This window comes from Glycine max, chromosome 16 (genome assembly GCF_000004515.6).
Source record: "Glycine max cultivar Williams 82 chromosome 16, Glycine_max_v4.0, whole genome shotgun sequence".
In the NCBI taxonomy this organism is placed as follows: Eukaryota; Viridiplantae; Streptophyta; class Magnoliopsida; order Fabales; family Fabaceae; genus Glycine; species Glycine max.
In genome coordinates, this window is record NC_038252.2 from 28,517,188 (window position 1) to 28,531,542 (window position 14,355).

Here is a 14,355-nt window from a genome sequence, read left to right on the forward strand (position 1 = left end):
GTTTAAAGGACTATTGGAAGCAAAAAATCTTTCCAGTGATGGATTTATCTTTTTATGAAGTGATAGGCAAGGTTTGATATTTGAATATGCATATTGAGGCTCTTGTGATTCCTTATGGATGACTTTTGGAGAGTTTAGCTACAGTTCACTTTCATTATTAGGAGCCAATTTTGATCTGAACTGAAAGCTTTACCATATTTTGGAGTTCTTTTGATTGGCTGAGATCCTTCTAATATTTATTGATATCCATACAGAAGCAGCCTTTTTATAGAGAACTTTATGTTTATTGAATTTACTGGAAGATGAGACTAGGGACTAAATACAGTGAAAGGCTGACTTTCATTTGGCATGATGTTCATGGATAATGTTATGGTTACGGAGTAAATGATCTATATGATTGATTTGATTCCTTATGATGCTGAGTAATTATTTATTTGGGTTTCCTTGAGGAGATCTTCATATTTTTTACTTTCTAATGTAGCTTTGGTGCGGACTTAGAATAAAATTGCTGTTGATGTAGAGTGTGAATATCTAATGCCGAGGGCATCTAAGGATGTTCCCTACTGTTTTAACTGTCAGTGATATTTATTTTGGACGGTTTTGTGAAACATATTGTGAACCATCAATCAAATGGAATTGTGGAAAAATGTTTGTTTTGCTGTTAAGATTACTAGGTTGCTTCTCTTTCTATAGTTTTTAGAATTTTTATTGTAGTGAATAAATAGGTTGTGGGTGCAAAGTGATAAGAATGCTACTTTTGATGTAGCATGGACCAGTGCCTGTCTCTTGAATATTAAATGATTAAGTTATGCAATACCTAGAAGTTCGAGGTGTAATATGATTTATTCTGAGCTCTACTAATTTGTTCAAAAATCACAGAATCCACCAAAATCAGTCATAGATGTAATGTGTCATGCTTATAGGTTGTGTTAGAGATACTAGAACTAGACTTGGACTGAAGATGAGTAGGATGCACAAGATTTGGTAGTCATACATTCCGTTTTCAATATAAATTTACTAGGACTTTCTTAGGGTCTTTTCTGTTCACTTGGCCTTACATTCCTGCTGTCTTATTTTAGAATAGATACAAATAGAAATGTTTTCTTTTAGCTTTTTAGTTTTTAAGCTGCTGCTACTGCTGTTTTTTTTTGTTATATTTTCTTAACTTCGATTGTATGGTGAGCTGTGAATGTGATACAGATAAGAGACAATTATGTATTTTGTTGTAAAATGTCTTGAATCGAATATAGGAGACACGTATGTTTTTGTGTGCGTGTCTTCTGTTTAAACTCATTTTCTGTTATCCTCTTGGTTTGGCTTGATATGTATATAAAGTGGAAATGCTAACCTTCTCTCCACCTGCGGGAAAGGTGAGGGATAACTCAGCCTTAGCATTTTGTTTTCTCCTATTCAACTTAAATTAAAAGGCCATTTTAATGCTTTCAAATAATAGTCTATTAAAAAATGCAATCAGTAGTTCAGTACAAAATAACTGGCATATAACAAAGCACGTTAGGTTTCGAGTTCGACTCTGATGGATACATGTGATAAAAAAAAAAAACGCATCCCTTGTTAAAGTTATTCAACCCAATATTTTAAAACCTTGTCTCATTGTTTCTTTATAGCGGGTTTCTTAATAGAAAATTACTTTGCGTACGTATGCAGAAGTGGCCAAGACTTATTTTGACCAAGGATTAGTTTCCATCTGCATTGCTAGACAAAATTGGCCTCCTTTTCGTGTTCATTTGGGCTGCATGATGCTCCCTAAGGAGATTTGGTGAGAACTGTGTTTGAGGTTCTTAATGACTAGCTCCGTTAACAGATGATTGGGTTAACTATTTAAAATGGGAGTTTTCTTTTTCTGATTTTGACTATCTTCCGTCAACACCCAAAGAACCAGAGTTTTCTTTGTTCTATAATAAGCATACAACCTCGAGTCTTTAATTACAATCAACAGAAAGATAGATATTATCAGTTACATTGTTTACTTGATTTACGAGTATAGTTAGCCATACAGATGATTTTTTTAATCTGATACCCGTATTTGTAATTTTTTAAAAATTTGTAGTTGCTTCCGTATAGAGGGTTGTAATCTGTATTGATAAACTTTAAGAGGGAGTCTCTTTACCCGACTAAAAGTGCCATGATGCTAACCATATGTAATTTGTTCCACCCCTCTATTATTTTGACCCAAGCGAGGACTATCCTTTGTTTCTCTTTGGATTAGTTTTATAGGGGTAAGAAAGGAATAAAGAAGAATCACCAAACTATTTTAGCAATCCCGAACTGCAAAAAGTTGTCACACAAATGAAAAATTTAAAGCATAGCCAAACTAGCACTCTCGAAGTGTAAAACTAGAGATATGATCTACTATAAATAATTAAATATTAACTCAATTTTTTTTTATACATTTTCCTTTATTAGTATTTTTTATATTTTTTTTTTCATATTAAGGGTCCTAAGGATGGGAGCCAAGGCCCTTGCTTATCCCTTGGATCTGTTGGTGATCATGATTGTCACACGTGACTAATTACATATATAATATAAATATGGTTAATTTTGTTTTACGAGTAGTTAATAATGTCACAAGGTTACTAATTGTCACACATTAGCTAAATATTTAAATATGATCAAGTTTTATCTCACAATTGGTTAAGATCAAATGATTAAATACAACTATTGATATACGATAAATAGTGTCATGTGGTTATTGACATACTTTTTTTGTAAAACTGAAATTAAAAAAAGAAAAAGCAAATCTAATTACATTCTAAAGTATTGTAAAAATAATAAATTAGTAGTAGATAAATTATGAAGGTTTTGTAATAGATTAAGAGAAAAACGTGTATGCACTTAAACATAAAATAATTTTATACTGTCACGAAGTTTTATATTATCACAACTCACAATATATAATAAATTTGTTAGACTTTTATAATAACTACCTTAAAAGTCACACAAACCGTGATTTTTAATTGAATGTCAATGTAAAATTATTTTTTATTATCTGTGTATAACCATTAAATTCATAGATTAAATTATTTTTAATGTGTTTTTCAAAAACTTAGAACAAGATAATATATTTCATGTGCACTTTGGTTGGTTAGAGAAACATGGGAGACTTATGCCAATTTGTAAAATGGAAGTCTCTATTAGGAGAGAAAAAAAACACAAGGTTGTGTCTTACAAAAATAATATCATTCTAAGTTTGTGTCTATTTCAAACTCTAATGACTATATATATTTTCTTATGTCATATAAATAGCTCGCATCTCTAACTTATGTCCTGTTTGATTGAATGAAAATATAGGGTGGAGAGAGTGTCAATAGGAGTGAAGAAAATAATGTTGATTGTTTGGTTGGATAAAAATAAAGTGAAAATAAGGTGGGAGTTACTAGTACTTTTTCACTCTTTTTCTTACATATTTTTATTCATTTCTTTATCTCTTTCCTTATTTTTTCTCTATTTCTTTTCAATTAGCAACATTTAATTTATACTTTATTTTCTATCTATTTCAATTCACATTTTTTGTGTCCACTCTATCTCTTTCATCTTTACCAAATTACCCTCAGAGTATACAAGGAGAACATTTTTAGACACAAAATTATAAGTAAAATTGATTCAAAAGATCCAAGGTTAATTATCATCATGCATATCAGCCACATCGATATTTTTGTAACAAACATTGAAGGTAGGGACTAAAAATAGAACATCTTACATATACACATTATAAGGACTACAAACAATTTTTTCTGGAACGAAAACACAAAGTAATATATTTCTATGGATGAAAAAATCATTTGAACCTTATATATTTTTTAAAAAAATAAAAAATATAACTGCTATATAATATCTTCTATTCGCCTACAGATTTTTGGTATGAAGCAACAAGTATCCTCTATGGAAAGTAATTATACTTAAATCGGGCAAGTCTAATATGTGCAATAATTTTATTTATTATAACTGTGTATTCAATGCTTAAACACGAGACTATTAGTTAAATCATATAACAATCCTGTGTCGGTTATCACTACAAAGAGAAATAGTCATTAGGTATAGAAAATTTAATATTTCTGACATTTTACCTCCATTTTAATATCACTTTGTTTATTAAGTGCTGTTAAATTACTCACATAAAAATTATTTTTGTTGTAGTGATTAATATATATCACAATATTGAGTTGTGTTCTCATAATATAGGTTAACCTTTTATATGGGTTGAATCATACTCCCCTTATAAGATAGATATTTAAAATATATTATTTTTAATTTATATATTTTAAAAAATATACTCTTTTAATAAATTAATTCACGATATGTTTTAGTTTATTTTTTTATGTAAATAAGTTTTATTGGGACAAAACTTTCTCTCTCTTAGCATAATTGATAAACAATTTTGAACTTTAATATTGTTTAAAAATTAAAAAAAATAAAGTTTTTCTAATTCTAAAGTTTATAATAGGAGTACTTAAAACATTTTTTCAGATCCTAAACTTGAATGTAGGTTCTTTAAAATTAGTTTCCAATAACATTAAAATTTGTTTGTAGTGAGTCATTCATCATTATTAAAAAGTACACAAACATATAGATTTGAAAAAAAAATGCAACTTAAACATTAATTCGTTGAGAAAAGTAATATAATTTAATTTTTTTTATCAAAAATATTAGTATCATATTTTCTTTATTATTAGTGAAAATTTATGTAAATCTTAATTACTATTTTAGAAATAAGATCACTCGCCCCTCAAAAAAAAAAGAAATAAGATCACTCAATATAAAATGTGACACACATATTTAATGAGATTTATATAAGTTTTAATAATAAAGAGTATGTTGTTACAAATACTAGTATTTTTGTCCAATTCCTTAATTTTTATTACTACTAGTTTTTACACTTTCTTATCCTTACAGCATGAGAAGGTTATTAAGGCAGCATAACTGCGTGCCATCATGGGCATCATTTTTCTTTTTTGAAAGAAGCATTATTGTTTTGGTCAACCATTGCACTAATTACTTAGCCATGTTCGTCATCCATTTTCCTCCAAAAGCGAGAACGTGGACACTCACTGTTGGCCTCCATATATGAACATACAAATATCCCTTTCAACTGAGATCGAGCCGGCATGTGTTCATGACAATTACTTTTTTTCATTGGGATTTGGGAGTGTGCTACTGCCAATTATAACATAGCATGTTTCGTTTGGTATTTTGGGCAAGTTTTGCAAACAAAATGTTCTCTAAAGGTGATAAAGTATTTAGTAAGTTATTAGTACTTGTAATGTTTGCTCTTAATTATCACGTCAGATTTTTTTATATATATTAATTTGAGTCCCCTAATTATGGGAGAGTCGGTATAACGTTTTTTTAAGCCTAAAAGGGAGGATTAGTATAACAAAAGTCCAAACATTAAGAGGTTTTTTTATGGACTTAAAAATTGAGGGATATTAAATGTAATAAAAACTAACCTCAGTCCGGATAATTTACTCTAAAATGTTTAAAAGGTCTCTATTGTTATTTCTTACCGCCTCCAACACATTTCTTTAGTTATTTAAGATTAAAGATTAATTAATACACATAGATTACAAAATATTTAATGAAAATAAAATATAGATATATTAGACTAAAATATCTTTATTTAATATTTTGATCTTTGATGCTTAAATAACTAATAATAGGTATTAAATGAAGATATATTTGAGAAAAAATATTACTCACTCATTCCAGAATAATCATTGTGTAATAAGAAAAAATGCGTCACAAACATTTGTCTTTTAGCTTTTTAATGTAGTATTAATTACTCTTTTTCATTCATACCTCTAATAACTATCATTGTGTTGTATCATTTCCAACAAAAAAGATTAATAGTAAGCTTATATATGTTTTTAGTCATTCAAATCAAAGTTGAGTCATTTTTTTTTTGGTTCTCCAAATTTAAAGTTATTTTTTTTAATCTTTGAAATCTACAAAATGCTTGTTTTAGTCATTCTGCTAAGCATGAGTCAAATATGAAATAAGAAATTTTCATTTTGCAACAACCTTTGACCGCTAAAATTTAATTTTTCTATTTTACATTTTAAAGTATACTTCTAGTGATTACGGGGATCCTATATAAACCCTGGAAATTTGTTTACTGTGATGAGTTTTCTGAAATTTGCGTGGACGTGAGTGCTTTTTGTAGCACTGAACGAATTATGTGATCAAGGGACTAGATTCCCTAAACTTGGTTTTTTTATTTATCCATTAATTCATTGAATTTTATAGATTTGTTTTCTATAACTGGTTTGTTGAACTCTCATGTAAATTGGTTATTCTTACGTTGGAATATGAATATCTAGTTGTTTTAAATAAGAAAAGTTTTATTATTCATAATGATCATATCCGATTTAAATAAAAATATTTTAGTAGAAAATATTTATATTTAGAAAAAAAAAATGAATATTTCTTGAAAGTTAATTTTGTACATGAACTTATTATTATTGGATACTCTGCTGTGTCTATTTATAATGTGTCATTGTATAATGGAGAAATGGTTATGTCAAATATAATTGCTATTCCCTTTATTTTAAAATAAGTGTTATATTTGAGAAAAAAATTATCCCACAATAAGTGTCACATTTAATTTTTTATTGTAACATTAATTGTTTTTCTTATCAATATCTCTAATAAATGTTACGTTAGTTTTTTAATACAATATTGATACTACTCTCTTACATTTATTTACTAAAGTTAGTTTTGTAAAACTACAACCATCTTTCATCTATTTATTAGCTTTTTTTATCTGTATAAAATAACATATGATAATACTTATTATGTGATTGAGGGAGTACATTTTATCTAGGATGACTAATGAATGTGTTGGAATTTTTATAAATATATTTTTTAGATTGGATGCCTAGAATCAATCTAAAAGGTTTCAAGACTAATCTAAATTGATATTGTATCGTTACACTCAATTTAGAAAGTAAAATTTTCAAAATTAATGTACAAAGCACTTACTTAAAGCGATTGGTTCTACATTACTTTGAATCAATATACAAAGTAAGAAAACTAGATGTAAACCATATCACCATTATTAAACACCATCATAGTAGTCATCACTATTGTATGTCGTCAACACTGCCATTGTCTGAACCATCGTCATTGTTATTTTGTACTACTATTATTATCATTTCCATCACTTCACTACAACTATAAATATCATTATCACTAATATCTAATGTCCCTAGTACCAATACCACTACAATCATCCCTTCACATCCACAACCACAACTATTACCTATAATAGCCTTACCATATTCATCTCCATTATTATCACCACAGTCACTTATGTATCAAATTTTGTCACTTAAATGTGATATAACCACCTATGCTTAGTCCTTAATGACTTAAATATGTTTTTAGTCCTTGATATATATCCATTTTTGACATTTTGTCTCTAATAAATTTTTCTTTTGAATCGGGTCCCTAATATTTTAGAAGTTTTGTCTGAGGTCCCTACCATTAGTCGGGATCTGTTATATGCTTATGTGACCGTTAACTAGACATGTAGGTCTGCGACGTGTGGTACCATGTGTACTCGCTACCTGAGTGAGATTACACGTAGGATTTTTTAAAATTAAAATCGACATTGTTTGGTTGTTCTACACCCACTTCAGCTCCTCCACTAATTCCCTCACGTCCGGATGGTCGTCCTTATCTACCGCAACACACCATAAAGCAAGCTCCACGACTACGGTGACAAAGTCATCATCGTCAAGAACTGAGTCGAGCACTTGGTGCAACTGCCCCATCTGGATTCGCGGAAACACCAAATCCGTAAGCCCTATTTCTTCTCTCTCACTTCTTCATAGATCTACTTTCTCTCTCTCTGAAAAATGTGTGGGGTCTCGCTTCTGGTGTTTCTGCTTCTGCTATCCCTTTGCGTTGAAGCTTCTGTTCACGACTACAAAGGGGAGAAATTTGCTGCCAAATTTGTCGCCCATGGAGGCATCAAAGGAATTTATGCTTTTGTTCCCAACCTCAGTGATGCTTATCCACTGCCAAATCTCGACTCTTACATACGGTCATTTCACTTTACCCTTCAATTTTGTATCTAGGTTTTGCTAAAGCATTTCCCTTTAAGCTTTCTCTTCATTGCATTTTACCGTGTGGCCCCGCCAGATTAGGAAGAGCGTATGAGGGTCTTGTTGTGTTGCTGACGAAGATTTTGATTTGTAGAGAATGGCAGTGGTGACTAAAATTAGAAGGAGTAAGGAGGCAAACAAGGAGGAACTCTTCGAGGAAGCCGAGAATGTCTATCTGGCAGGTGGAGGAGGACTAGTTAGTGTTGGAGGGGGAGTGGTGGTTGGTGGAACTGTAGTCACAAAGTAGGTAGGAGGGGTTATTGATGAGGTGACAATGGCACATGTAATCCCACTCAGGCAATGAGTACACGTGATACCACACATCGCATGTCTATGTGTTCGATTAATGATTGCGTAAGCAGATAACAAATTTTGACTAACAATAGAGACCTCAAACAAAACTTTTAAAATATTAGGAACCTAATTTGAAGGAAAAATTTATTAAGAACCAAATATCAGACATTGATATATATATATATATATATATATATATATATATATATATATATATATATATATCATGGACCAAAAATATATTTAAGCCCTCCTTAATATTAAACGTGTAATAATGAAGTTAAAATCTAACTTAACATAATAGTTTGTTCTTCAATTGTTATGTCTTATCAGTGTAATTTTTTTTACTCTGTCAACTAATTAGAAATCATCATCGACACAATTTTTAAGGTAACTATTATAAAATTTAATAAATATATCCTATATGATGATTAATTGATTATAATGTAAAATTATTTTATCCTATTTTTTCTAAGAATTATGATTTTGAACCAATCTAAATTTTCACAAATTTGGAATCATAAAGTACTTACACAATTCTAATTTTATGTGGCAAATGAAGCATTAGTTTTCCTGTTTAAATTTTTGTAAGGGATTAAAATTCGATTCACGAGAATGTAAACACAAGGTTGTTATATTCTTATGTTACAAGCATTAAAAAATTATTCTTGAGTATTATATGATTCCCAGAAAATTATACCTTTCATTTTTATCATATTTTCCTAGATTTTTATTCTCATCAGAAAAGATGATAAAGATTTTCATTGGCCGAATCAAGGAATTTATTTTCTAAAATACTATTAACTTCTTATTTATTTATTTTTTATTTAAATTATTTTGAATTTTGAACTATATTTCTAAAAATATTAAAATGTAATAAAAACATATTTTTAAATATACTTAGAAGTAACATTCTTAGTCATAGTATTCTTGGGAATATGATTTATGCAAAAATAACGTGATGCCTTAAAACAAACACCTCTTTGATCCATGTGTTTTTATCTTATACACCTATATATGGACACTTATAAATCATTATTCTTGAAAATTATATGTAATATTTATATTTTTATGGATTTATGGGGAATTAAATCTATATGTTTTAAATAATTTCCCAATCAAATAAGATATTTAATTTCTTCAAATATTTAATTTTAATAGTACTAACATTTTTTCAATTGAAATAACGTACAATAAGAAATTTTATAAATTATGATTGAATAAAAATTTATTAATTATATTAAATTTATAACCTTTTAAGGTTAAAATTTTCAACCATTTTTATTTGTTTAATTTATATTTTTATTATCAATAAAATATTTGTTTAAATATTGTTAAAATTTATATTTTTACAATTTACTTTTATTGTAAGCTCGGGTAATAATGTATAGAATACATGTAGAAACGAATGTATCCAGGGGTGGACCTAGGTACTACTCAAGGGTACCACCCTTGACATAGTGAAAAACATAAAACTATATCTAGTATTGTTAATTTTTTGTTTCCCTATTTTTATAACTTGAACACTTTTATTTTTTTATTTATAATTAAATTTTATTTTTTATTGACTAGTTTTCTTTCGTATGTTTTGTTTCTTTTATACATTTCATTCTTTTTTTAAAGGGTAAAATATGTTTTGATTTTTCTATAATTTTAAAGTTCAATTTTAGTCCATTTTATTTTGAAATGTATCACTTTTATTCCTAAAAATAGTTTATATAAAATAAACGACAAAAAGTGTATTAGATAATGCTTTCGGGACCCAAAAGTGATTTGTATGATATTTTAAATTAAGGGACTGAAAAATGGACTAAAATTTTTTAGGGGGACAAAATATATCTTATCGTATTTTATTTTATTTTATTTTCATATTATGATAATAAATATTATTGCTTTTTTTAAAAAAATATCCCCATTAACTCCGGATCATGGTTCCCACTTATGTATCCACATCCAAATAACTCAGATTACTAGCATGCTAGTGCCAGTTACTTGTGATGTATTACTTCTCTTCTTATTCTAAAATAAGTATTATATTTGAAAAAAAATATCCCAAAATAAATATCATGTTAATTTTTCAATATAAAATTAATTATTTTTCCCCACTAATACTTTTAATAAGTGTTATTTTAGCTTTTAAATGCAATAATAAGGTTAATTTTTTAAAATGATCACTCTTTTGTTTACTCATTCTTTTTTATATATCTAAAACAATTAAGACCACTTATTTTGGAACGGCAAAATATGTTTTTTAAATCATTTTTCGACACGCGTCAGCTATCCAAGATAAAATATGTATCACTTTATAGAGTAATGAAAATATAACTATTGATAACCAAATGATTAAATACAAGTGATTAATGTGTTGATGTTAAGATTGAATTATTTGAATAATATTCTTTCTTGATTGGTTTGACTTTACACGTATTTTTTAACTAAATTTTGGATTACTCATAATCCCTTTCTTCTAACCACAGGTTAAGAAAAAAAAAATATAACTATTGATAAGATTAACAGGCATTTCTAGGGTTAATTAATACGAATACAGTTTCCTTCGAAAGAAAAAAAACACGAATAAAGTTATAAAAAATTAGCCATCATTATATGGGAAAATGGCACAGAATTATTGGGAGATATGGTGCTGTCGTGAATTGCGGCTATTGCCTATAGGCAAAGAGGCTGAAATGTTTTGGTGCACAACTAGACTAGTTTTCAATGCTTTCCATGGAAGCATGATGCTTCCGTGGGAAATGATTTTTAAACATAAAATTGAAAAATAAAATACATTTATTTAATTTTTAAATGTATTTATAAAAAAATAAATATATAATGTACGTGGCATATTACATTGGCTTTTTATATTTAAATAATAAATTACGCTTCCCTAAAATTTAGTAAAGGGTGATTCAGGATGTCAAATTAAACAAAGTTTTACATATCCTTCGGTGAGAGTTAATCACTTGGTCCTCCTTCTTAAAGAACCACTACATGTGGGATCATGCAACCTCACTAATAGTAAAAATTATTATAAATACTAATACTAGACAATCTTTTTTTTTTCTTAATTAGAGGGGCTGTTGCAAGGACTTCAATGCTTTATGTTTGGATCGGCCGGAATATTTGTTGCAAGAATTAATTGATGTAATTCTTGAAAAAAGAGTTTATATCTAAAAGGAACTAGTGAAAGGAAGATGGAACTCAGAGAAGTTCAAGTATTTTTCTTTTTTTGTGTACCATAGAGATAACCATGTTAGATTCTATGATCTCATGTAAACTATCTAACTTTTCTATCACTAAGTTGATCCTAATGAGTAAATTTTAGTATGTAAAAAAAAAAGAAGCTTAAATAGCTAGGTTAATCTTAGTTCATTGTTAGAAATTTTAATTATACATGTGTTTTGTTATTTGGTTATCATATTGTAAACCAAAATTGTGCGAGCAACTTAATTACTTCTATCATTTAAAGGTTTTGTCTAAATAATCCCATCCTATGTGATCCACTAAAATTGAAATAGTTATATTAAAAGTTGAATATACTTGTTTAAATATTTTGTCTAAATACTTGTTTACTAATTTTAATTTCTGTCCACTTTTTAGATTTGTTTTTTCTTCTTCTACGATTGTATTCATTAAACAAACCAACAAAGCACACGTTTTACTTAACTCATTAAACCCTAAATTTTAATTTTGTTTCCTTTTTCATGTCCTGATGCTAAAATGGGAGATGACCCTATAACAGAAGAAATTAAAAATCCAAAAAAAGTACACAAGCATAGGAATTATGTTCCTCTCTCCTCGACACTTTAACCCTTGGAAACAAAACTACAACAGCGGGAACCACTCCCATTGAATATGCATTGACAGCGGAAACCACCATATCCAGGTAAATTATGAGAATAACAAATTTAATCAAGTACTCCATGGGTCACTAACTATAAAATCCTTTTAAGAAATTTATTTATTCTTTTTTATAAGATTTTTTTTCTAATTTTTAGATACATTAATTATTTTTTCTTTTTTATATCCTTACTTAATTATTTTTTCTCTAAATATTTATGGAAAACAATTAAGTTGATAGAGAGATAAAATAATAATAATTTTAAAATAATAGTATAAATAATTGATAAATTTAATATGATTAATTAAATTAATTATTTTTGAAGGAATGTAAATTAATTAAATGAATTTTATAATTAGAAACGAAGGAAATATAAAAATAATTGCTTTGTTCCGTGCGGCTCGTTCCAAGTTCCAACCCAAAATTTACCTTCATTGACTGATTAAATTTTCAAGATTAATTGATGGAACAATGGGGTTATAATAATTAAGTTTGCTAACAACATCCCTCTACAACGACAGTATTGGTGGAGTCGTTGTTTTGTTTTGTTTCAAGATTAATTTGTTTTATTTGAGAAATATGGAATTAGTAAAATTAATAGAAAAAGTATCTAATTAGTTAAAGATTTGTGTATAAAAAAAATTAACAAATAAGTCCAACTCATAGTACAATTCCAATTCTATTGGTCATATAGGATTAGATTATTTAATCTCAATGCGGTTGTGGCATACAGACAAATGTGATGGGGCAAATTGGACCGTTTGGTCCACAAAGTAGCAACAGCAGCTACACCCCTACTGCCGCACGACAAAGTCTTTTTGAAATAAAAAGAATGTTCGAAGAAAATGAGTCTATATACCCCTTTTATTCAAAATAAACTTAATTAACAGCTAATATATATATATATATATATATATATATATATATATATATATATATATATATATATATATATATATATATATTATTAAGATACATTATACATTATGCTATTAATATAAGCACATAATATCCATATTAAAAGTTTAATTTTTGTTAATTAAAATCGAAGTTATATTTATGAAGATAATCCTTACACTACTATTTTTTTTTTATAAATAAATGACAATTGTTTTTGTCGTTAATGAATCACTTGGCAACGGGTTTACTATAAGAAAGAAATCAAGTTTCTGTAGTGTAAATATGTTCTCGGGTAGGTTGTAGCTATGTTAAAGGAGAAACTTAAATTTGAAATCCATGAATGTATTTGATAGATACAACAACTACAAATTAAACAATATATATATATATATATATATATATATATATATATATATATATATATATATATATATATATATATATATATATATATACTATTTGACTGATAAAGAAAGGATTTATAACAAAAGGGTGCAAGAGAGATTAATAATAAATAAAATGAACTTTTCAACAAAGGAAAAAAAAAAGAAGAAGAAAAACCTATGCATGGGACTAGGAGGGGCAATTTGTGACCAATAAGACAAAGCATGCGGAACAGGAACCATAGTGCACAGCTCATGCTAGACAACACACGGACCCACCAAAACTCTCACCGAGATATGCCCATGCTGACCATGACTACGAACAATCTAATTCATGCAGCATTTTGTTTATACACTCCATTCTGAACATATGACTACGATCAATCTAATTAATGCACCCAATTTTCTGTTTATACATTCTAAATGTGATTGGTGCTATACTTTTCAACTTCAATCCTCGAGATTATTTTAATATTTTCTCCCACATCCATTTGGTTGTTTTTCTCCCCTTATGCTTGTCTGATCATTAGCTATATATGAGATTTTGTTTCATTGGGGTAGGCGATGTTTCACTTTCCCATTTCTAATCTTATCTTTAACTTAATAACAATGAATCACACAACTATAAAACATGACTTTTACGTTGATTATTTTTAACATACGACGTTAGTTACAAGACGTCATTGTAACAAGTGTCATAAAAAGTATTGGGGTATACGACAACAGTTTCAGAGGATCCTTTTAGAATGTAGTACATTCAAAGACGATTTCGACTTCAAGACCGTCTTAGAATATAGTACTTTCTAAGACGGTTCTT